This window comes from Dipodomys merriami, unplaced genomic scaffold (genome assembly GCF_024711535.1).
Source record: "Dipodomys merriami isolate MVZ:Mamm:240054 unplaced genomic scaffold, mDipMer1.0.p SCAF_56, whole genome shotgun sequence".
In the NCBI taxonomy this organism is placed as follows: Eukaryota; Metazoa; Chordata; class Mammalia; order Rodentia; family Heteromyidae; genus Dipodomys; species Dipodomys merriami.
Window position 1 is genome coordinate 5,653,337 of NW_027206135.1, and position 23,285 is coordinate 5,676,621.

Sequence of the window (23,285 nt, forward strand, 5' to 3'; positions counted from 1 at the left end):
GGGAGATTTCTGATCAGTTGGTACGGCATCTCTGCTATTTTATTGCACAGACCAGGGAAATGACGATTCAGACCTCATTTTATGAGTTCCCCACAGACTCTCATATCTCCTTAAGGGATTTATTGCTAACCTGTGTCCTAAAATTTGAAAGACATATCTCCTGTCATTGTAATACAGCTGGCTTTAGGAATGGCAAAACTTATTTTATTTTTTAATATTTTTTATTGTAAAAATACTGTGCAGAGGGGTTACAGTTACATGAGCAAGGTAATGAGTACATTTCCTATCAAGCATTGTTACCTCCTCCTTTATTTTTCCCCTACCATCCCTTCCCTCCCACCTCCACAACTACACTCCCCCCTCCCCACCTAAATTGTAAAGTTGGTTTTTGAACATAGTGTCTTGTACATCTCATTGTTACAATGGGTCAACCTGTATCGCTATTTAAGCATTTTGTTTTTTCCCTTCCCCTCCCAAAGCTAGAGAAATGTATATACAAGATGCAGGGCCCTGACATCAAATACAGTAAAAACAGGGGTTATACCATGGGGGAGTAATATAAAAAGAAACAAAAAAAATCACATAGTACATTATAAATACGTTAGGAACAATAGCAAGAAAGAAACAACCACTTCTATCCCTATCTTGGGGTTCATTTCACTTAACATCATCTTATCTGGTCATATGTACTTAGCTTTTGACCTCTTCTGCTTGTCCCACACATATACTAGCTATTGCAAATAAGGGAAACCATAGGACCTATGTTTCTTTGGGCCTGGCTTACTTCACTTAATATAATTTTTTCCAAGTCTTTCCATTTCCTAACAAATGGGGTGATATCATTCTTTCTGATGGAGGCATAGAATTCCATTTTCTTGATCCATTCATCTGCTGAGGCGTATCTGGGTTGGTTCCATATCTTAACTATGGTAAATAATGCTGCAATAAACATAGTTGTGCTGGTAGCTTTAGTATGGTCTTGTTTGTGATCATTTGGGTAAATGCCCAAAAGTGGGATTGCTGGATCATAGGGGAGTTCTATGTGTAGTCTTTTGAGGAACCTCCATACTGCTTTCCAAAGTTGGCAAACCTTATTTTAATGATGCCTTCCTGGATGGGATGAATATAAACATTGGAGGAAAAATACAGCAATGATGACGGTTCTTTGCTTTTTTTTTTTTTTTAAAAGATCCTACAGCATTATCTGAAGAACAATTTGGGAATGTCTTATAAACTAGAGCCAACCAGCACACAAAAGTTTTAGAAAGGGCTGGGAAGTTTGCTCACTGGTAGAGTGCTTGCCTTGCATGCATGAGGCCCTGGGTTCGATTCCTCAGCACCACATAAGCAGAAAAAAGCCGGAAGTGGCACTGTGGCTCAAGGTGTAGGGCACTAACCTTGAGCTGAAGAGCTGAGGGACAGCACTTAGGCCCAGAGTTCAAACCAATGACCGGTCCCCTCCCCCCCCCCAAAAAAAAGTTTTAGAAGATGTAGTCTTCTGCTGTATTACAGCAATATCATCTCTATTGATGGTTTGTGTAAGAAAATAAAGAGCAGATGAGAAAATGCCATTTGGGAAGTTTGTTTGACTTGGGAGATTTGGCTCATAGTAAGTTACTCATCCAGCCTACATGAAGCTGCTTCAGACTGTGTGTGCTTATTTGTTCATGTGGAGACTTAACTTGCCATTAGCCCATGAAACTTTTTCAGGGAGTCCTGACATTGAAGACTGCCCATCATATTGCTGTAGTATATGAAGATTTAGAAAAAGTTCTGAATTACACTGAACTGTGAAATTTCTTGAAATATTTGTTTGTATTTCAGGCCAGAATCCGGGAGACCTACTATGCATTTTATCCTCAAAATGAGGCAGTAGAAATTTCCTTGATACTGACTAGGAGAACAGTAGTATAAAACTCACAATGAATATTCAGAGGCTGCATCATAACTTGTTTGACAGGGGCTGGGAAGATGGCTCAGTGGTAGAGCGCTTGCCTTGCATGCCTGAGGCCCTGGGTTCGATTCCTCAGCACCACATAAGCAAAATGAAAAAAGCCGGAAGTGGCGCTGTGGCTCAAGTGGTAGAGCTCTAGCCTTGAGCTGAAGAGCTGAGGGACAACGTCCAGTCCCAGAGTTCAGGCCCCACAACAGGACCCCCCAAAAAAAACAACAGCAACAAAAAAAAACATAACTTGTTTGACAATGTTAGTTGGGACCAGACCATAATGGAGTTCTTGAGAAAAGTGATGACTTGGAAGCAATCATATCTGGTGAAGGACTTGATTTTCTTGGTTAAGCCTATGGAATGTTTTGCTCAGTTATATTCTACCATGAAAGAAGGCAACCCATCCTAGGAGGTATTAAAGCAGTTCTCATTATTATGACTGCTGTAGGCAAAGAGTATTGATCTGGAAAATGTCCTATACTTGTGGAGGTCCTAGAAAGGGTTGTCTATCCATACAGCTGTACAGTATACCATCATTGAGTTGGTTGAAGAAATTAGCTAAGTGGTTGACTGAAATCCTCAGTTGCTGTGTTTGGCTGTTTGATGAAAGGCCCATGGAATAAAAGGTCTCTGGCTTCTGCTGCAGCCAAAGCCATTCATAACATTTCCCGAATCTGCTGGGATTGTATACCTCAGCCCTTTAATAGACTTCTGAAGATTGTCTGTTCTCTTGATTCTTTCACGTTTTCTCTAGAAGCTGTTGTGAGTTTGTTGAAAAGGACAGTGCTTATCTTAGCAAGATTATTTTTGGATAAGATTATTAAATGTTCTAGGGAATATCTCAGGTTATAATATTGAAAAATAAGTATCAGATTGATAATTCCATTGGAGAATGCAGTTGTCCTTGTCCTGTCAGTTCACTGTGTAGGCAAAGGATATAGCAGGCTGCAACTACAGTCACACAGATGATTGAATATGTACCACATCATCAGCATTCCTGCTTCATGTATCTGGACACTATCCTTATTGATGAGCATGTCATAAAATATGGCTTTGGGCTAGAACTCTTAGACATGCCCAGGCATTGCTCATCCCCACATTTCAACTCCTGAGCAACAGAGTGACCTCCAGAATCACCTATGCAGCACAGCCCTGTCACTAAGCCAAGTAGTCATCTTGATCCTCAGTAGACTATTGTTTCTACTACCCTGGACTGCCTATCTGCCAACTGTAGTGTCATGAGTTTCCTATGAGACCTCATCTCCTACAAGAGTGGCCAGTGATCATAAAGATTTTGAGTTATAAAAAGTACTGATTGAACAGGTGATAAACCTACTTGAGGTTCTTTCTGCTTTTAGGGGTCTGAGCTGCGATCCTACTTGTCCTTCCCCACACTGCTGGGAATGACAGGTATTGTCCACTGCAACCACACCTATTGTGCTTCTGTGACAGCTGAAATGGAAGATGTATACCACTGCATTCATTGGTTGAGATGGAATCTCACAAACTTTTACGCCTGGGTGGGTCTCAAACCACAATCTCAGGATCACTACCTCCCATATAGATAAGATTATAGGCTTGAACTACATACCTAGTTCTTGGTTGTTGTTTGTTGGTGGTGGTGGTGGTGGTTTTTTTTTTTAATGTTTCTCAGTTTGAAGTCACTTCTTGGTGGGTAAATTTTGTTTTTTTAAAGTAGTAGTGATACCTGTTAAGTTTGTCTAAGGTGATACCAGGTTATGTCCAAAAAGTATCTGCTTCCTAGCATTTCATTTGTTTTTTTTTTCCTTTTACACTTTATCTGAAAGAGTAAAAAGAATATATTTCTCCATGGATGAATGACTTAATTTGAGACACAAACTTCTGTTTTAATCACCATTTTAAAGTTGATCTGTAATTACATGTGGGAAAAATGGATATGAATATTTGAATATCATAACTTTTTTATATTAGAAAGATTTGTAAACTAGTAGAAATTTTATTATCAGAGTAAACTAAAATGTAACAAAGTAAAACAAAAAAATTAATATATACTCAGGCTCACAATATACTCCTAAAAAGCACCACCAACAAATGAAATTGCCTAATACAAAGACATCTGTTTGTCTATCTCAAAACCCCTTGCCCTTCAAGAGTTCTTGTTATTCCCTTGTATCTGATTCAGAAAAGTGCCAGGAGCCCTACATCTGTTCATACCACTTGGCAGGCATTTAATTGCATACAAGTGTGCAATAGACAATATAAAGGCAGTCTAAATGTAGCTTAATTTTCCAACCAACATTAATTGCCTAAAGTTTAAAATATATGCTCTTTACATAATATAACTATCTCTTTGCTTGTTCCTTTTACTCTTAAACTGTCAAATCCTAAATTTGCCTGAAATAAATCATCTCTACTCCTAGGCATGCCTGTCTCTAAGAAAATATGTAAGTCTTTGGTAGCTCAAGATTTCTGGTATTTTCATTTTGCTCCCTGTTCTAACATTATATCTAAACTGATGATGGAATGCTTTTATACTTGGGCAGAAATTAATCTCATTGTGATTTTTCCCTCTTGCATGTGGTTATAAAAGCTTCTATAGTAAAAATTCTATGTTAGGAATCAGTGTTAAAACATGATATTCAATAGGAACAATTTGTCTATAATTAGTATTAGAGACTTAAAGCCCTTTTATGTCCCTTTAAAAAAGACATCTGAATTGAGCGTGGGGAATGGAAAAAGCATTAGTTTTCTTTTTAAAAAGTGGTTTTAAAAACTCATTTTGGGCTAGATAATTTTACTTACAAAATTAATTCATGAAACTAACTAAAACTCAAATGGAAATTCCATTAAGAACCTATCTGGTTTTGGGAATTTAGGAAAATATTTTTTTTAATTTTTTTTATGGTAAAGATACTATACAGTAGGGTTACAGTTACATGAGTAAGGTAATGAGTACATTTCCTATCAAACATTGTTAACCCCTCCTTTGTTTTCCCCCTATCATCCCTACCTCCCCACCTCCCCAACTCCTCCCCCCAAGTTATAAAATTCTTTTTTGACATAGTGTCTTGTACATCTCATTGTTACAATGATTCAACCTGTATTCTTATTTCAGCATTTTGTTATTTCTCTTCCCCTCCCCAAATTAGAAAAATGTAAAATCAAGATGCAGGGCATCGGAATCACATATAGTGAAAACAGGGGTTATACCATGGGAGAAGACCAAACAAAAGAAACAAAAAAATCACATAGTACATTATGAGTACATTAAAAACAACAGCAAGAAAGATAAAACCTCTTGTGTTCATATCTTGGTATTCATTTCACTTAGCATCATCTTATGTGGTCATATGTACATAGCTTTTGACCTTTTCTGATTGTTCTAGACATATACTAGATATTGCAAATAAGGGAAACCATGGGACCTATGTTTCTTTGGGCCTGGCTTACTTCACCTAATATAATTTTTCCGGGCTGGGAAGGTGGCTCAGTGGTAGAGCGCTTGCCTTGCATGCATGAGGCCCTGGGTTCAATTCCTCAGCACCACATAAGCAAAAAGAAAAAAGCCAGAAGTGGCGCTGTGGCTCAAATGGTAGAGTGCTAGTCTTGAGCTGAAGAGCTGAGGGACAGGGCCCAGGCCCAGAGTTCAGGCCTCACGACCAGACCAAAACACACACACACACACACACACACACACACACACACACACACACACACACACACACACACACACACACACACACACACACACACACACACACACACACACACACACACACACACACACACACACACACACACACACACACACAATTTTTTCCAAGTCTTTCATTTCCTAACAAATAGGGCTATGTCATTCTTTCTGATGGAGGCATAGAATTCCATTGTATGTATGTATGTATGTTCATATATATGTATATATGTGTATATGTATATATATACATACACACACATCACATTTTCTTAATCCATTTATCTGCTGAGAGGTACCTGGGTTGGTTCAATATCTTAGCAATAGTGAATAATGTTGTGAGAAACATAGTTGTGCTGCTAGCTTTAGTATGGCCTTGTTTGTGATCATTTGGGTAAATGCCCAGAAATGGGATTGCTCAGTCATACATAGTGGAGCTCTATGTGTAGTCTTTTTTTCTTTCTTTTTTTTTTTTTTTTGGCGGTTGTGGGGCTTGAACTCTGGGCTTGGGCACTGTCCCTGCACTCTTTAGCTAAAGGCAAGCGCTGTACTGCTCTACCACTAGTTGGTTATTGGAGATAAGAGTCTCACGGCCTTTCCTGCCCAGGCTGGCTTTGAACCATGATCCTCAGATCTCAACCACCTGAGTAGCTAGGATTATAGGCGTGAGCCACTGGCGCCCAGCTTTGTGTAGTCTTTTGAAGAACCTCCAAACTGCTTTCCAAAGTGGTTGAACAAAGTTTACACTCCCACCAACCATGCAGTAGGGTTCCCTTTTGGTCACAGCCCCTCCAGCATCTGTTATTAGATTTCTTGATTATAGCCATTCCAACTGGGGTGAGGTGGAATCTCAATGTTGTTTTGATTTGCATTTCTTTTATGGCTAGAGAGGTTGAGCATTTCCTCATGTGTCTATTGGCCATTCTTATTTCCTCTTCAGAGAAGTCTCTCTTTAAGTCTTTAGCCCACTTATTAATTGAGCAGTTGTTTCTTTGAGGATTTGTTGTTGGGGGATTTAATTTTTTGAGTTCTAAATATATTTTAGATAGGAGACCCTTGTCTGTTGTATGGCTAGTGAAGATCTTCTCCCAATCCGTGGGCTTTCTATTGATCTTGCTAGCTGTGTCCTTTGCCAGGCAGAAGCTCTGCAGTTTCATGCAACCCCATTTGTCCAACCTTTCTTTGATTTACTGTGTTTCTGGGTCTTTATTAAGAAAATTTCGGCCTGTGCCAAGGAGCTCTAGAGCTTCTCCTATTCCCTCCTGTAATGTTTTCAGGGTGTCTGCTTTGACTTTGAGGTCTTTGATCCATTTGGAGTTGATTCTGGTGCAGGGTGATATATAAGGATCTAGCTTTAGTTTTCTACAGGTGTTAAATCAATTTTGCAAGCACCTTTTACTGAAGAGGCTGTCTTTCTTCCATTCAATTTTTTTAGCTCCTTTATCAAAGATTAGGCGGTTATAGGTCTGTGGATTCATTTCTGGGTCTTCAGTTCTATTCCATTGGTCCTCAGGTCTGTTCTTGTGCCAGTACCAAGCTGTTTTGATTACTATGGCTTTGTGGTAGTTTGAAGTTTGGTATTGATATTCCTCCAGCACTGTTCTTTCTGCTAAAAATTGTTTTTGCTATTCGGGGTCTTATATTGTTCCATATGAATTTTGGGGTTGCTTCTTCTATTTCATTGAACAATGAGGTTTGGATATTGATATGTATCGCATTGAATTTGTAGATAGCCTTTGGTAATATTGCCACTTTTATGATGTTAATCCTTCCAATCCAGGAGCATGGGCGGTTTTTCCACTTCCTTAGTTCTGCTATAATTTCCTTTTTCAGGCTTTTAAAGTTTTCATCATAGAAGTCTTTCACTTCTTTAAGTTAATTCCTAGGTTTTTTTGTTGGTGGGAATGTAAACTTGTCCAACCACTTTGGAAAGCACTATAGAGGTTCCTCAAAAGACTATATATAGAGCTCCCCTATAACCCAGCAATCCCACTTCTGCGCATTTACCCAAACGTTCACAAATAAGACCATACTAAAGCTAGCAGCACCACTATGTTTATCATAGCATTATTCACCATTGCTAAGATATGGAACCAACCCAGATGCCCCTCAGCAGATGAATGGATCAAGAAAATGTGGTATATACATTAAAACCAATAGCAAGAAAGAAAAAAACCAGTTGTATCCTTATCTTGGAATTCATTTCACTCAGCATCATCTCACATTGTTTTTAACGTATTTAAAATATACTATGTGATTTTTTTTGTTTCTTTTGTACATTTTTCCCCCACATTATAACTCCTGTTTTCACTGTATTTGATGTCAGTGGCCTGCATCTTGTACATACATTTTTCTATTTGGGGAGGGGAAGGGAAATAACAAAATGCTGAAATAAGGATACAGATTGACAAGACACTATGTTGAAAACTAACTTTACAACTGGGGGGGGGGAGGGAAGGAGTTGGGAAGGTGAGGAAGGATCGTAGGGGAAAAATAGAGGAGGAGGTAATGCTGGATAGGAAATGTACTCATTACCTTACTCATGTAACTGTAACACCTCTATACAATATTTCTACAATAAAAATTATAAAAAAAGAAAAACAACCTCAAAGCATTAAAAAAAGAAAATGTGGTATATATGTATATATGTGTGTGTGTGTGTGTGCATGTGTGTGTATCTATCTATCTATCTATCTATCTATCTATCTATCTAGACAGACAGACAGACAGACAGACAGACAGACAGACAGACAGACAGACAGACAGACAGACAGACAGACAGATAGATAGATAGATAGATAGATAGATAGATAGATAGATATAATGGAATCCTATACCTCCATTAGAAAGAATGACACCGCCCCATTTGTTAGGAAATGGAAAGACTTGGAAAAAATTAGATTAAGTGAAGTAAGCCAGGTCCAAAGAAACATAGGTCCCATGGTTTCCCTTATTTGCAATAACTAGTGTATGTCTAGGACAAGCAGAAAAGGTCAAAAACTATGTACATATGACCATATAAGATGATGCCCCCAAGACATAGACGTCCCCAAGACATAGACACAAGAGATTTTATCTTTCTTTTTCTTTTCTTTTTTTTTTTTGGGGGGGGGGTCCGATCGAGAGGCCTGAACTCTGGGCCTGGGCGCTGTCCCTCAGCTCTTCAGCTCAAGGCTAGAGCCATACCACTTGAGCCACAGCGCCACTTCAGGCTTTTTTCTTTTTGCTTATGTGGTGCTGAGGAATCAAACCCAGGGCCTCATGCATGCAAGGCAAGCGCTCTACCACTGAGCCACCTTCTCAGCCCCGAGGTTCTATCTTTCTTGCTGTTGTGTTTAATGTACTTATAATGTACTATGTGATTTTTTTTGTTTCTTTTGTATGTTCTTCCCCCATGGTATAACCCCTGTTTTCACTGTATTTGATTCTGGTGCCCTGCATCTTGTATATACATTTTTCTAATTTGGGGAGGGGAAGGGAAATAACAAAATGCTGAAATAAGGATATACAACGACCCATTGTAACAATGAGAGGTATAAGACACTATGTTGAAAATGAACTTTACAACTTTGGCGGGAGTCGGGATTGGGTCAGGATTGGGGGAGAGGAGTTGGGGAGGTGGGGAGGAAAGGGATGGTAGGGGAAAAACAATGGAGGGGGTAACAATGCTCAATAGGAAAGGGACTCATTACCTTGTTCATGTAACTGTAACCCCTCTGTACAGTGTCTTTACAATTTTAAAAAAAAAAAGGAGCTAGGCATAGTGGTATAGACCTATATTTCTAGCTATTCAGACAATAGAGGATGATCATGGATTGGAGCCCAGGCCAGCCAGGGCAAATCCAGGAAGATCTCATTTCAAAACAAACTAATTGGCTGAGGGTGTGGCTAAGTGGTAGAACACCTCCCCTCTAGACCCAGTAATGTAAGGAAGGATTCTTCCTTTATAAGTAAAAACCTTCTTTAAAATGCCTTGAACAAACAATTACCTGATTTCTTACTGAAATACAAGTCTGACCATATTTCTGTGTTCTACAGGGTATGAAACAAATACCTTAAACATGTCCCACAGGTTCCTTCATTATCCTGGCATGTTTACCCATGTACATCCTCTGTAAAAGGTCACATTGCCTCATCTTCCAATTCTTTATTCATCTCCTACAATCAACCAAGAACTGCCACTGTTTTTCAAAAACAAAGAACTTCCCTGATACTATCTCCTCCTTCCTTAATTGAAGTCTGTGCTGCTGGAGAAAATTAAATAGTGCAATATTATCTACTTCATAAAACTTTAAAAAATTGTATGAAAACTTGTATAAAACAGGACAGTAAATACTGCATATGTAATAGTAGTTTTACACATAAATCTCAGGGTTTTATGCACTGTGTGTCTTTTTATAGTTCCTATCACAATGTTGTAATTTTGGATGCACAAGTCATTTTCCGCCAGAATTATAAATTCCTTTTGAATAAAGATTTTAATGTATTTTTTACATATTCTATGGTAACAAACTATCTGATAATACCAAGTGTTGGGATAAAAATTTACTGAATATATAAACAAGGAAGTGAAACATGATAAAATTTTATGAGACAGGGCTCAAGTGGCAAAAGAAATATAACTTTCAAGACCTTTTTTATTTCCTCTGAAAATTGCTGTATCATATAAAAATCCATTCTAGAGATTTAGAAGCACTTTTCTGGATTTAACATTGAGACTTTTTACTTTGTAGTAAATATTACTTTGTTCTCTTAAAAAAATATACTAATCATCAGCCAAGCACCTGTGGCTCATGCTTATAATCCTAGCTACTCAGGAGGCTGAGATCTGAGGATCATGATTCAAACTAGCCTGGGCAGAAAAGTCCATGAGAGTCTTATCTCCAATTAACTACCTAAAGCCAGAAGTAGAGTTATAGCTCAGGTGGTAGAGCACTAGCTTTGGGCAAAAAATCATGGAGATAGCACCAAGGCCTTGAGTTCAAGCCCCAAGACTGCGACAAAATAAAATAAAACAAACAAACAAAAAACGCATAACAGGAGTTGGTCTATAGAGTAATAGTTACTTATGCAGAACTACATGTTTGTGTAAAGGGAACTTATTAGGGAGTGCTTGAGAAGTGCACATAAAAAATAAGGGTGATGCTGGCTCTGACTCATGTTCTTACTATTTTTTTATAGCTTATTAGTATGAGTTTTACTTGGCAAAAAAAAAAAAAAAAAAAAAAAAAAAAAAAAACTTTCCACTAAATAACAGAAGAATATGTAGGGGCTGGGAAGGTGGTTCAGTGGTAGAGCGCTTGCCTTGCATGCCTGAGGCCCTGGGTTCGATTCCTCGGCACCACATAAGCAAAAAGAAAAAACCAGGAAGTGGCGCTGTGGCTCAGGTGGTAGAGCGCTAGCCTTGAGCTGCAGAGCTGAGGGACAGCGCCTAGGCCCAGAGTTCAGGCCCCATGTATATATGAACACTGTATAGCTAAATAATAATCTGTAACTGGGTGCTACATCAACAGGCTGCCCAGGGGCTAATGCAAGCTGAAACCACTCCAGAATTACAAATTTCATGAGCTGCAGAGTACTGCTAATGTGGCAATTAACCAAAGACTTTATTCTTCTATAATGCTAAATATACTTGTTGGAGCAAGGTTTTATAATGAACTTTTATTTCTTTTAAAGCTTTTCAATACCAGAAATAGTCAAAAGCAAATTTTAAAAAGACAAGCCAAAGAATTTATATATTTAGATAGATAGATAGGTATAGATATATAGATCCTCATTTAAAATTAACCTGATTTTTCTTCACAATGCTTATCATGAACTGATATTTTTTTTTACAAATTTGTTTGCATATTTGTTAGTGCTGACTCTAGAATGTAAGCTCTGGAAGAACAAAGTCTTGTTTATATCTACTTCTGTATTCTTTTTTTTTTTTTTTTTTTGGTTGGTTATGGGGCTTGAACTCTGGGCCTGGGCACTGTCCCTCAGCTCTTCAGCTCAAGGCGAGCACTCTACCACTTGAGCCACAACACCACTTCCGGTTTTCTAGTGGTTTACTGGAGATAAGAGTCTCACAGACTTTTCCTGCCAGGGCTGGCTTTGAACCGCAATTCTCAGATCTCAGCCTCCTGAGTAGCTATGATTACAGGTGTGAGCCACTGACTCCTGGCACACTTCTGTATTCTTTGTCAACAGAACAGCCAAGAACATGATGACTATTCAGTAAACAGTTCATTGGAGGAATGACAGTAAAGGGGTATTATATATACTTACATATTTTATTAGAAAATAAAATCTGTAACAAAGATCAATTTAATAAAACTTTTAAATCTATGTATGGTTTATGTGTAGCTGTTATTAATACTTCTCAGAAGACAATCGAGGCTGATGTGCTAGAGATGAAAATAGTGTTGATTACATCAGGATGAGCTCCTGACATATTCATGATGGGGGAGAGGAGGCATTATGGCTGGTTTTGCTAAATTTAATGAAAACAAACTGGGGCTAAGAATGTGGCTTAATGGTAGAATGCTTGCCTAGCATACATGAAGCCCTGGGTTCAATTCCTTAGTACCACATAAACAGAAAAAGCCAGAAGTGGTGCTGTGGCTCAAGTGGTATTGTGCTAGCCTTGAGCAAAAGAAGTTCAGGGACTGTGCCCAGGCCCTGAGTTTAAGACCCAGGACTGGCAAAAAAAAAAAAAGAAGAAAAAACCCACAAACATAAACACAAACTTGTCTGCCTTATCTGTTTAGGGGTTCTTCGTACAGTAAATACTCTGAAGATGGAGATATAAACATGTATAGAACATCCAGTATGTGTTAAGAACTGTGCCCAAACTTGATTTATTATTTCATTTAATGTTTTCTACAACATAGGAAGAGATAATTATTAATATTTCTACATTAGAAAGACACTGAGGATCTGATCAGTAGCTCCCAAGAGCCTTTCATTTTGTAATCTGGTTAAAGCTGGGATTTATTTGACAAAGAAGTCCAAGTAACATAATTGCACCAAAAAAGTAAAATAAGTTACATCAACAAACTGCAAGTTATTTTTTCACTAAATTAAAAAGTAATGACTCACTGCCGAATTAGGTAGGCAGGCAGGCAGGCAGGCAGGTAGGTAGGTAGGTAGATAGAGAGATAGAGAGATAGAGAGATAGATAGATAGATAGATAGATAGATAGATAGATAGATAGATAGATAGATAGATAGATAGATAGATAGATAGATGTAGATAGATTCATCCTAGGACCCAGTTATGAAATTCCTGGCTTTTTTTTTTTTTTTGCTTGTTTTCACTAAATGAAAGGAAAACAAAAAACACTAATAGAATAAATGGATGGTAGCAGACAGCTCCTATAGGAGCTCATTTTTAGTCCCCCTTTCACTTATTTTCTACTTCCTAGCCCTAAGATCTACACAGGGATAAGGTGTTTGCTTGCCTAATCTCCAGAATTTTGGTTTGGCAAGATCTTTTGCTGCCGAGTACATTTCAGCTATAATTATCTACAGTGTATGTTATGTTTCCAAATAACATTTCACTGGTTAAGTATCAAGACTGGAAATTTAAGGTTGAGAAAGTTCAATCATAGCACGCTATTTTATGAAGTGCCAACAAAACTTAAAACCTTATGAAAGTAAAAAATAACACAAAGAAAACTGATAGCCCAATATAACCTTTTTAACTTGACTTTGTTTTAATTCTTCTTTTTTAAAAAGATACGGTGTGCCGGATTGCAACAACAACTGACGACCTACACCACACAGAAACAACCAGCTCCAGGGTGAGTACCCCACAGGGGAAGTGTATCCCTCAAGGGAGACCAGAGCTGGAGGGAATCCCCAGACCCTGACCTAGACTCCCTACCCCAACACCCGGACCACAGGACCCACTAAAACTGGGAACTGTTTGAGAGCTCCACCAGCCCGTGGAGCACACTCAGCTGGCCAGGCTAGAGCAAGAGCACCCCTGGAAGGGAGCTTAAATGCCCAAGCCAGGAACAGCGCCCCTGGGTCAAGACTACCAACAGTAGAAGAAATTTGAACTGTGTCCCCCAGGCTATATAACCTAGGTGGTATACACATCAGCACAGGCCTAACGAGTGCGCTCCAGGCTGCATAACCTAGGTGGTATACACATCAGCACAGGCCTAACAAGCGCGCTCCAGGCTGGGGCCGGAACCAGGCCCGGGGATCCGGCGCCTGAACAACACAACCAACTCCTCCCAATTGAAGTAAAAAGCTGAGCATACGCCTCAACAGAGGGGAGAAAACCAGGAAACAACACTCCCCCGGGAAGCACGCCTGTGACAACAAAAGACCTGGAGGCCCAGGACAAGAGAAGCCCAAACCCCACCAAAACTCCACCCATATACCCTAGACTGGGAATTGGGCAACACAGGCTGCCAGCACCTGATAGTAAGCAGGAGCTCAGACTGTTAAGGCGGCTCAGCAATAGAGTGATAGTCTTGGATGTATGAGGCCCTGGATCTGATTCCTCAGCATCACAAAAGCAAAAAGGGTCAGAAGTGGTGCTGTGGCTCAAATGGTAGGGTGCCAGCCTTGAGCTGAAAAGCTGAGGGACAGCACCAAACCTAGAGTTCAAGCCCACAACCAGCCCAAAACAAACAAACAAAAACACATCAGGAGCCCATAGCAGACTCCAGCATTTGGGAGAGTGCATCCAGAGCATCTGTTCTTCACAAGAGCACCCGTAGGAGCAAACACAAGCAGTCTAGGCTGCTCAACCCTTCCAAAGGCGGGAACTGCCAGCAATCTACAGCAGAGAGCTGAGAATCCTAAGTAAGACAGAATAGCAGCTGGAAATAGGCTCCCAACAGAACCCAGATCAGGCACAGACTCTCTCTACCAATACAGAATCAGCAACCAAGCAAAGACAGACACACCAAAACAAAATTGAAGAGCAGTCTCCTGAACCTCCATGCGAAAATCACAGAGAAAAATCACAAGGTTTACTACCACCCAGGACAGCAAGCTCACCTCAAAAGCCAGCAGCCACACAGGGGAGAGCCCCAGTGGGAGCAAAGCAGGAATGGAAGACAAAGGCTACTTCCAAGGGTTGCTGGAGGCAATGACTCAAGAAATAAAGCGAGAAATTGATCAGAAATTGAAAGAGCACAAGGATGATCTATCCAAAGAGATACAGGGTATCAAACAAGAGATGCATGCAAAAATAGAAGCTGCACAAACCTCAGTAAGAAGTGAGATAAACGCCAAATTAGAGGTAATGCATACCTCATTGAGAGGTGAGATCAGTACTCTGAGAACCAACATTGAATCCATAAAGGGATCCATTTCCTCCATGCAAACCACAATAGAAGCCACTGTCAACAGAGTGAATGAAATGGAAGGTCGAGTGTCAGATACAGAAGACAGAATACACCAACTGGACCAAAAAGTGACAGATATGGAAAAATTACTCAAATTAAACCAAAGGGATATTCAAGAGCAAGCAGATAATGCTAAAAAATTTAACCTTCGCATAATTGGAGTGGACGAAGGTGAGGAATTCCAGAGCAAGGGAATGCACCACCTATTTAACAATATAATCAATGAAAATTTTCCCCACCTCAAAAACGACCATCTTAACTACATCACAAAAGCTTATCGAACACCCAACAAGCAAGACCCCAGGAGAAACACTTCTAGACACATTATAGTAAAAATGATAGATCTGAATAATAAGGAAACAATCCTGCATGCAGCAAAAATGAAGAAGGAGCTATACTACAATGGGAAAAAAATAAGAATTACTGCAGATCTCTCCACACAAACAATGAATGCAAGAAAAGCCTGGGAAAGCACCATACGAGCCCTGAGAGCCAATAACTGCCAACCCAGACTGATCTACCCGGCAAAGCTAGCATTCACATTTGATGGAGAACTGAAAACTTTTAATAGCAAAGAAAAACTAAATGAATACATAAACATTAAGCCAGCATTACAAAGAATTCTAAGAGGGGGGACACAACCTGAAGAAAGCAGCCAGGAACTGGGGCCTGCCCCAAACAGGCGTTACTCAAAGTCTAACTGAGCAAGCACAGGAGGAAAGGAAAGAAGAAAAACTTAGGAAAACGGAATGGCAGGGACAACAATGCATCTCTCTATACTTTCTCTTAATATAAATGGGCTGAATTCACCAATTAAAAGAAAACGAACTGAGGACTGGATAAGAAAACAAGACCCATCCATCTGTTGCCTTCAGGAGACCCACCTCTCAGCCAAACATACAAACAAACTCAGAGTGAAGGGGTGGAAAAGGATCTACCAATCAAACGCCCCCAGTAAGAAAGCAGGTGTAGCTATCCTGATATCTGACAAAATAAACTTTTCATTAAAATCAGTACAGAAAGACAAGGACGGACACTACATATTAATAAAGGGAACAATCCAAGAGGAGGATATAACCATCATCAACTTATATGCCCCAAATATTGGTGCACCCAGATATGTCAAACAAATGCTCTCAAACTTACAGAATAAAATAGATCCCAATACGATAATACTAGGAGACTTTAACACACCACTCTCACCAAAGGACAGGTCTACCAACCAGAGGATTGGCAAAGAAGCTACCGAATTAAGAGAGGCCATACTGCAAGCGGAATTAACTGACATCTACCGAGTATTTCACCCTAAAACAACACAGTACACATTCTTCTCAGCAGCTCATGGAACTTTCTCCAAAATAGACCATATCATAGTTCATGCAAGGAACTTAAGCAAATACAAAGGGATCGACATAATCCCCTGTATCCTATCTGACCACAGTGGAATCAAGCTAGCTCTCAATAACAAAGCATACCGCAGAAATTTCTCCAATACATGGAAATTGAACAGCACACTCCTTAACAATGCCTGGATAACAGAAGAGATCAGAGAAGAAATAAAGCATTTCCTACAACTCAATGAAAATGAAAACACCTCACAAAGAAACTTGTGGGACACAGCAAAAGCAGTCCTGAGGGGCAAATTTATTGCCCTCAGTGCCCACATCAAGAGAATGGAGACAGACCAAGTAAATAATCTCATGTTGCAATTAAAACAGCTAGAAAAACAGGAAAAAATGGGACCTAAAGCTACTAGAAGAAGCCAGATAACCAAATTAAAAGCAGAGATTAACCAATTAGAAAATCAGAAAACCATAACCAAAATAAACCAAACAAAAAGCTGGTTCTTTGAAAAAATAAACAAAATTGATGGCCCATTGGCTAGATTAATTAAAAAAAGAAGAGAGGAAACCCATATTAATAGGATTAGGGATGCCACGGGAAACATCACCACACGTACCCAAGATATCCAAACAATTCTAACAGACTACTTTCAAAAGCTATACTCTCTAAAGGAAGAAAATCGGGCAGAAATGGATGCATTTTTAGAGAAATACAAGTTGCCCAAACTGAGCAAAGAAGAAGTTAACCAATTAAATAAGCCAATATCCTATAATGAGATACAGGAAGCTATCAAAAGTCTTCCAACAAAAAAAAGCCCAGGACCAGATGGATTCACAGCAGAATTCTATAAGACCTTCAAACAAGAACTAATACCCATACTCCTCAAGCTCTTCAGAGAAACAGAGAAGGAATGAGCTATCCCAAACTCATTCTACGAAGCCAATATCACACTCATCCCCAAACCAGGCAAAGACCCAACCAAAAAGGAGAATTACAGGCCAATCTCCTTGATGAACACAGATGCAAAGATCCTTAACAAGATTCTAGCTAACAGAATCCAGAAACACATAAAAAAAATAATTCACTATGACCAGGTAGGCTTCATCCCAGAGACACAGGGATGGTTTAACATACGTAAGTCAATAAATGTAATCCAACATATCAACAGAGCCAAGGTCAAGAATCACATGATTATCGCTACAGATGCAGAAAAGGCCTTTGACAAAATTCAACATTCATTCATGCTAAAAGCTCTGGAGAAAATAGGAATAGAAGGAACATTTCTAAAAACAATAAAAGCCATTTATGACAGACCAATAGCCAATATTATACTTAATGGGGAAAAGCTACAACCAATTCTCCTAAAATCAGGAACAAGGCAAGGATGCCCACTGTCTCCACTCCTCTTCAATATAGTCCTAGAACCCTTAGCCAGGGCAATAAGGCAAGAAAAAGACATTAAAGGGATCCGCATAGGAGAAGAAGAAGTTAAACTATCCCTTTTTGCAGACGACATGATACTATACCTCCAAGATCCCAAAAACTCCATCCCCAAACTCTTAGAAATCATAAATCACTTTGGCAAAATAGCAGGATACAAAATAAACCCACAAAAATCAGTTGCCTTCCTATACACTGATAATGTACAGGAAGAGAGGGAAATAAAGGGAGCAACCCCATTCACAATAACCTCCCGAAAAATAAAATATTTAGGAATTAACCTAACCAAAGATGTAAAAGAACTATTTAATGAGAACTATAAAAAGTTAAAGAAAGAAATTGCAGAAGACACTAGGAAATGGAAAGACCTCCCATGCTCCTGGATAGGCCGACTTAATATAGTAAAGATGGTAATACTTCCAAAACTAATATACAAATTCAACGCAATTCCTATTAAAATCCCAATGACGTACATCTCTGAAATACAGAAAACAGTCCAAAAATTCATATGGAACAACAAAAGACCTAGAACAGCCAAAACAATTCTAGGGGATAAAGACAATATGGGAGGGCTATCCATGCCGAACTTCAAACTCTACTACAGAGCTATAATAACAAAGACAGCATGGTACTGGCACAAAAACAGACCCGAAGACCAATGGAACAGAATAGAAGACCCAGAAATAAATCCACAGGCCTACAGCCAGCTGATATTCGACAAAGGAGCCAAAGACATACAATGGAAGAAACACAGCCTCTTCAACCGCTGGTGCTGGGAAAACTGGGCAGCCACATGCAGAAAACTAAAAGTGGACCCCAGCCTATCACCATGCACCAACATCAACTCAAAATGGATTAAAGACCTTAACATTAAACCTGAATCTCTGAAACTACTGCAGGACAGAGTAGGAGAGACACTTGAACTAATAGGCACAGGAAGGAACTTCCTGAACAGAGTCCCAGGGTCACAACAAATTGGAGAGAGACTCGACAAATGGGACTACCTTAAAATAAAAAGCTTCTGCACAGATAAAGCTATCGCAACCAAGCTAGAAAGACAACCAACTAATTGGGAAAAAATATTTACCAGCAATATATCAGACAAGGGGTTAACATCCTGTATATACAGGGAACTCAAGAAACTAATCCCTCCCAAACCTAACAAACCAATTACTAAATGGGCAAGGGAACTAAAGAGGGACTTCTCAAATGAAGAAATAAAAATGGCAAAGAAACACATGAGGAAATGTTCATCATCCCTGGTGGTGAAGGAAATGCAAATAAAGACAACCCTGAGATACCACCTTACCCCAGTCAGAATGTCCCACATCCACAAATCAGCCAACGACAAATGCTGGAGGGGATGTGGAGAACGAGGAACGCTATTACACTGCTGGTGGGAATGTACACTCATACAACCACTTTGGAAAGCAGTCTGGAGGGTCCTTAGAAAGCTAAAGATTGACCTCCCTTACGACCCAGTCATACCACTTCTAGGCATCTACCCTGAACAACAGGAACCAATATACAAAGACACGTGCACCTCCATGTTTATTGCAGCACTGTTCACAATAGCTAGGATATGGAAACAACCTAGATGCCCCACCACAGATGAATGGATCCAAAAATTGTGGTATCTATACACAATGGAATATTATGCAGCCATTAGAAATGACAAAATAATGGCATTTGCAGGGAAATGGATGGAGCTAGAAGGAATCATGTTGAGCGAGGTAAGCCAAGAACGAAGAGACAAACAGTACATGGTCTCCCTGATAAGCGGATGATAAATCCAAAATGTTAGGTGATATGACAAAACTAACAGGACTTAAGAAACAAAGAACTCCCACTCATCTGGTTGAACCACTACTAAATATCCCCATGCTGCTGATCACGTGTATGGTATATAACATATGAACACCGTTATATATTACAGACTGTGATAGACAATTTGCTCCAGGAAAGTTAGAATGAACGTGTGACTTTAAATGAGCATCATTATTCCACAATACTGTGAATTTCCGGAAATTAAGTAATCACTTAATCACAATCAAAAAAAAAAAAGAACCTTGGGGAAGGGAGGGAGGGAGGGGATGGTAGGGAGAAAACAATGGAGGGGGTAACAATGTTCAAGAGGAAGTGTACTCATTACCCCACTCATGTAACTGTAACCCTCTGTATAGAATCTTTACAATAAAAAAATTAAAAAAAAAAAAAAAAAAGATACGGTGTGAAAATAGTACTTCCATACAATACTGGATATCTGTAGGCAAACGTGAATACTGATCCATATCTTGTGCCAAATACAAAATTTAACTTAAAGTGAACCATAGACCTAAATGTAAAACATAAAACTATGCATGCTTTAGAAGAAAAGGTATATGAGGAAATCTTTGCAGACTGGCAATATTTCTTAGGACAATAAACACACGATACATAAAAGACTGACAAATTTTCTTCATCAAAATTAAAAATTTCTACTCTCTGAAAAACACTGATAAGGAGATTAAAAGCAACAGATTGGGAAATATATTTGCAAATACTACATTTGGTAAAGGACATATGCTAAAAACTTGAGAAGTTTCTGGAGGATGGTACACCTGGAGAGGGCATGGAGGCCTCATGCCCTTCCCACACACTAAAAGCATCTCTTCAATCTGACTGTTCATCTGTATCCTTTGTAATAATATAATAAACTTCCAAACATACACTCTTCCTTGCTGGCATTAGTGAAGCAGTTTGCCAAGTTGGGAGCTGTTCTAACCAATAGCAAGAAACTAAAACCCTTAGTTCAACATGCCACAGGAGGTAAATTCTGCCAGCAATCATGTGAGCTTATAAGTGGATCCTCCCCCAGCCAAATTCTGAAATGACATAGCAGCCATAGTTAAACCTTTGACTGTAGCTTCTAGATAAAACCCTGGACTAGAGGACCCAACAAAGCTGTGCCTGGACTCCTGACCCACAGAAACTGTGAAGTGGTAAGTGGGTATTGTTTAAAGCTGCTAAAAACAAAAAAGAAACAAAAATTATGCCCAAATTAATTATAAGAAAACCTTCAGGAGAGGGGCAGGAGGGGGGATGGGAACGGATGGGAAGGGGAAACAAAGGAGGAGGCAACAATGCTTGATAAGAAATGTACTCGTTATCTTGCCCATGTAATTGTAACCCCTCTGTGCGGTATTTTCACAATAAAAAAAAAAATGTTAAATGCAAAAAAAAGAAAGCCTTCACCAAAGAAGTCTTATAGATAGCAAATATGCATGTAAAAATAAAAATAGTCAATATTATTACTTACTAATTAAGGATATAAAGAAATACTATTATACATCTATTAGAATAACCAAAATTAAAAATACTGGCTACATAAAGGGTTGGAAAAGATGTGGATGTACTGGAATGCTCATAAATAGCTGTTGGGCAAGTGAAATGGTACTAGTTTAGTAGTTTATTAAACATATACCTACTAATGTCTATAGCAACCACTTAACTTGTAGGTGTTAAAGAGAAATGAGAACATATGTCCCATAAAGACTTGTACATAAATATTCATAATGACTTTTTTATGGTGGCCAACAGCAGAAGGTGAATGGGGGAGTGAATGGTACTTTATCTCTAGACCAGAATACTCATTAATGGGGGAATGAATTACTGAAACTGATTTTGAGATTTGTACAAATGATTCTGGAAGAAAAATATGTAAATCTTTTACATAAAATTCCAAAGATTGTAAACTACTTTATAATAACAGGAAGATCAGTAGTTGCCTGGTGACAGAGGACACAGTGGGCAGGAAAGGCTAAAGGAAACTCAAAGTTAGGGGAAATAATAAGCATGCTTTTATTCTAACTATGGTGTTGGCTTCAAAGTAACGTGATGCTGTGCCCTCTAAGGATGATTCATTGTGTGTGTGTATGCGTGCACACATGTGTGTGCATATGTACCAGTCCTGGAGCTTGAACTCAGGGCCTGAGTGCTGTCCCTAAGCTTTTTTGCTCAAAGCCAGTGCTCTACCACTTCATCCACAGCTCCACTTCTGGAGATAAAGTCTGATAGACATGGCTGCCTGGGCAGATCTGGGCCTCCGGAGTAGCTAGGATTACAGACATGAGCCACCAGCACCCAGCAAACAGACTCATTCTTAACAGAATAAAGGTTATTGAATTTACATTCAATTAAAAAAAAAAAACAGCATCAGGAAAGAAGTGTCTGTAAAACTTAACTAGCAGAAGCCTGACAAATTTGTATATTGTAGCTGAATTTTCAAGATTATTATAAGGCATACTATAAATTAGATACAAATAAAAAGTCAGTCTATAACTTGAAAGCTTTCCTTGCATACTTCCCATATAGAAAATAAGTACTGTACAATGGATAAAGCAATAGAATAGATCAACCCTGTTAGGACATCACAGATACACATCATAGATAGGCTTTATTTATTCTGGAGCTTAAAATGCTTCCAAGCTTGTTTAAAACTTTAAGTGAAATATATTCTTCTCTGTCCATGTTATTACCAACACCAGTGTAGTAACTCTAAGAAACAGAGAATAAGTGTACACTTTCCTTCATACACTCTTAAATTGCATTTGAATTCATTCATTTTCAAAGACTAATTTAGATTTAGATGGTCCTGATTTTAAAAATACACTAAAAAAGCTGGTTTATCACATTATGGTAATGGTATCAGTTAATTCAGAATATGATATCAAATTGATGGGCTTGGTATCCAGTTCATTCATTAACATTACTTACTGCATATGTACTACATGTCAGGGACTGTGCTATGTACTGAGAACAGAGATGACTAAGACAGAGAGGGTACTTGCCCTCAGAGGCAGTAATAGCCTGAGGGGGGGGGGTCATAGATTTGAAGCGAACAATCACTTAATTGTTAAAATACTACATTCCCACTTTTGGCTAATCATCCATCTTGCTGGCATACATGTGATGTGCTTTGAATATCGTGGATAAACAACTCCTCAAATAGGATAACATAACAAGATGTTTATAGCAGATAAGTAGAAACATGTTGAAATAAATACTATGCACAACTATTGGCCTTAACATTTTGCAGGAAAAAAACAAGTGTCAGTGTTCAGATTTTTGAAGGTGTTAGAAGTTAAGTAACTCAGAGTCCAATATGAACAATGGGGGGGGGGGATGAGAGGAAATGACATTAGTGTTTCAGACCTAATTCTGAGTCAGATCATAAATCATCAAGTTTTCCTAACTATAATAATTACCTCCTACATAATTAAGTTTTTTGTGACATCATCAAAATGCTTGCACCAAATTCTATTTAGACGTAAAATGTTAAGAGGCTGCTTTTGAATTTTCTAACTTTTTATATGAGGGGGAAAAATATAAGACTTTTTACATAAAAATTTAATTAGAGACAGATCTATCCACTTTTATATTTTTAAAACTTTCTATTAAAAAAAACATTTTCTTGTTCAAGATTTGCAAGATTTGTATGTCTTAAAGACTACTTTAAATATTATCTTATTTTTAAAAATCATTTATTTTTG

At 38.7% G+C, this 23,285-nt stretch overlaps 1 protein-coding gene and 1 pseudogene across 2 annotated transcripts in view; one reads left to right on the forward strand and one right to left on the reverse strand.

Annotated features, from left to right (window-relative positions):
- The window catches only part of Atf6 (activating transcription factor 6), a 200,922-nt gene that overhangs the window by 70,336 nt on the left and 107,301 nt on the right, over positions 1 to 23,285 (reverse strand). The window lies entirely within an intron of this gene.
- On the forward strand, positions 2,226 to 2,797 carry LOC138812050 (transportin-3 pseudogene; annotated as a pseudogene).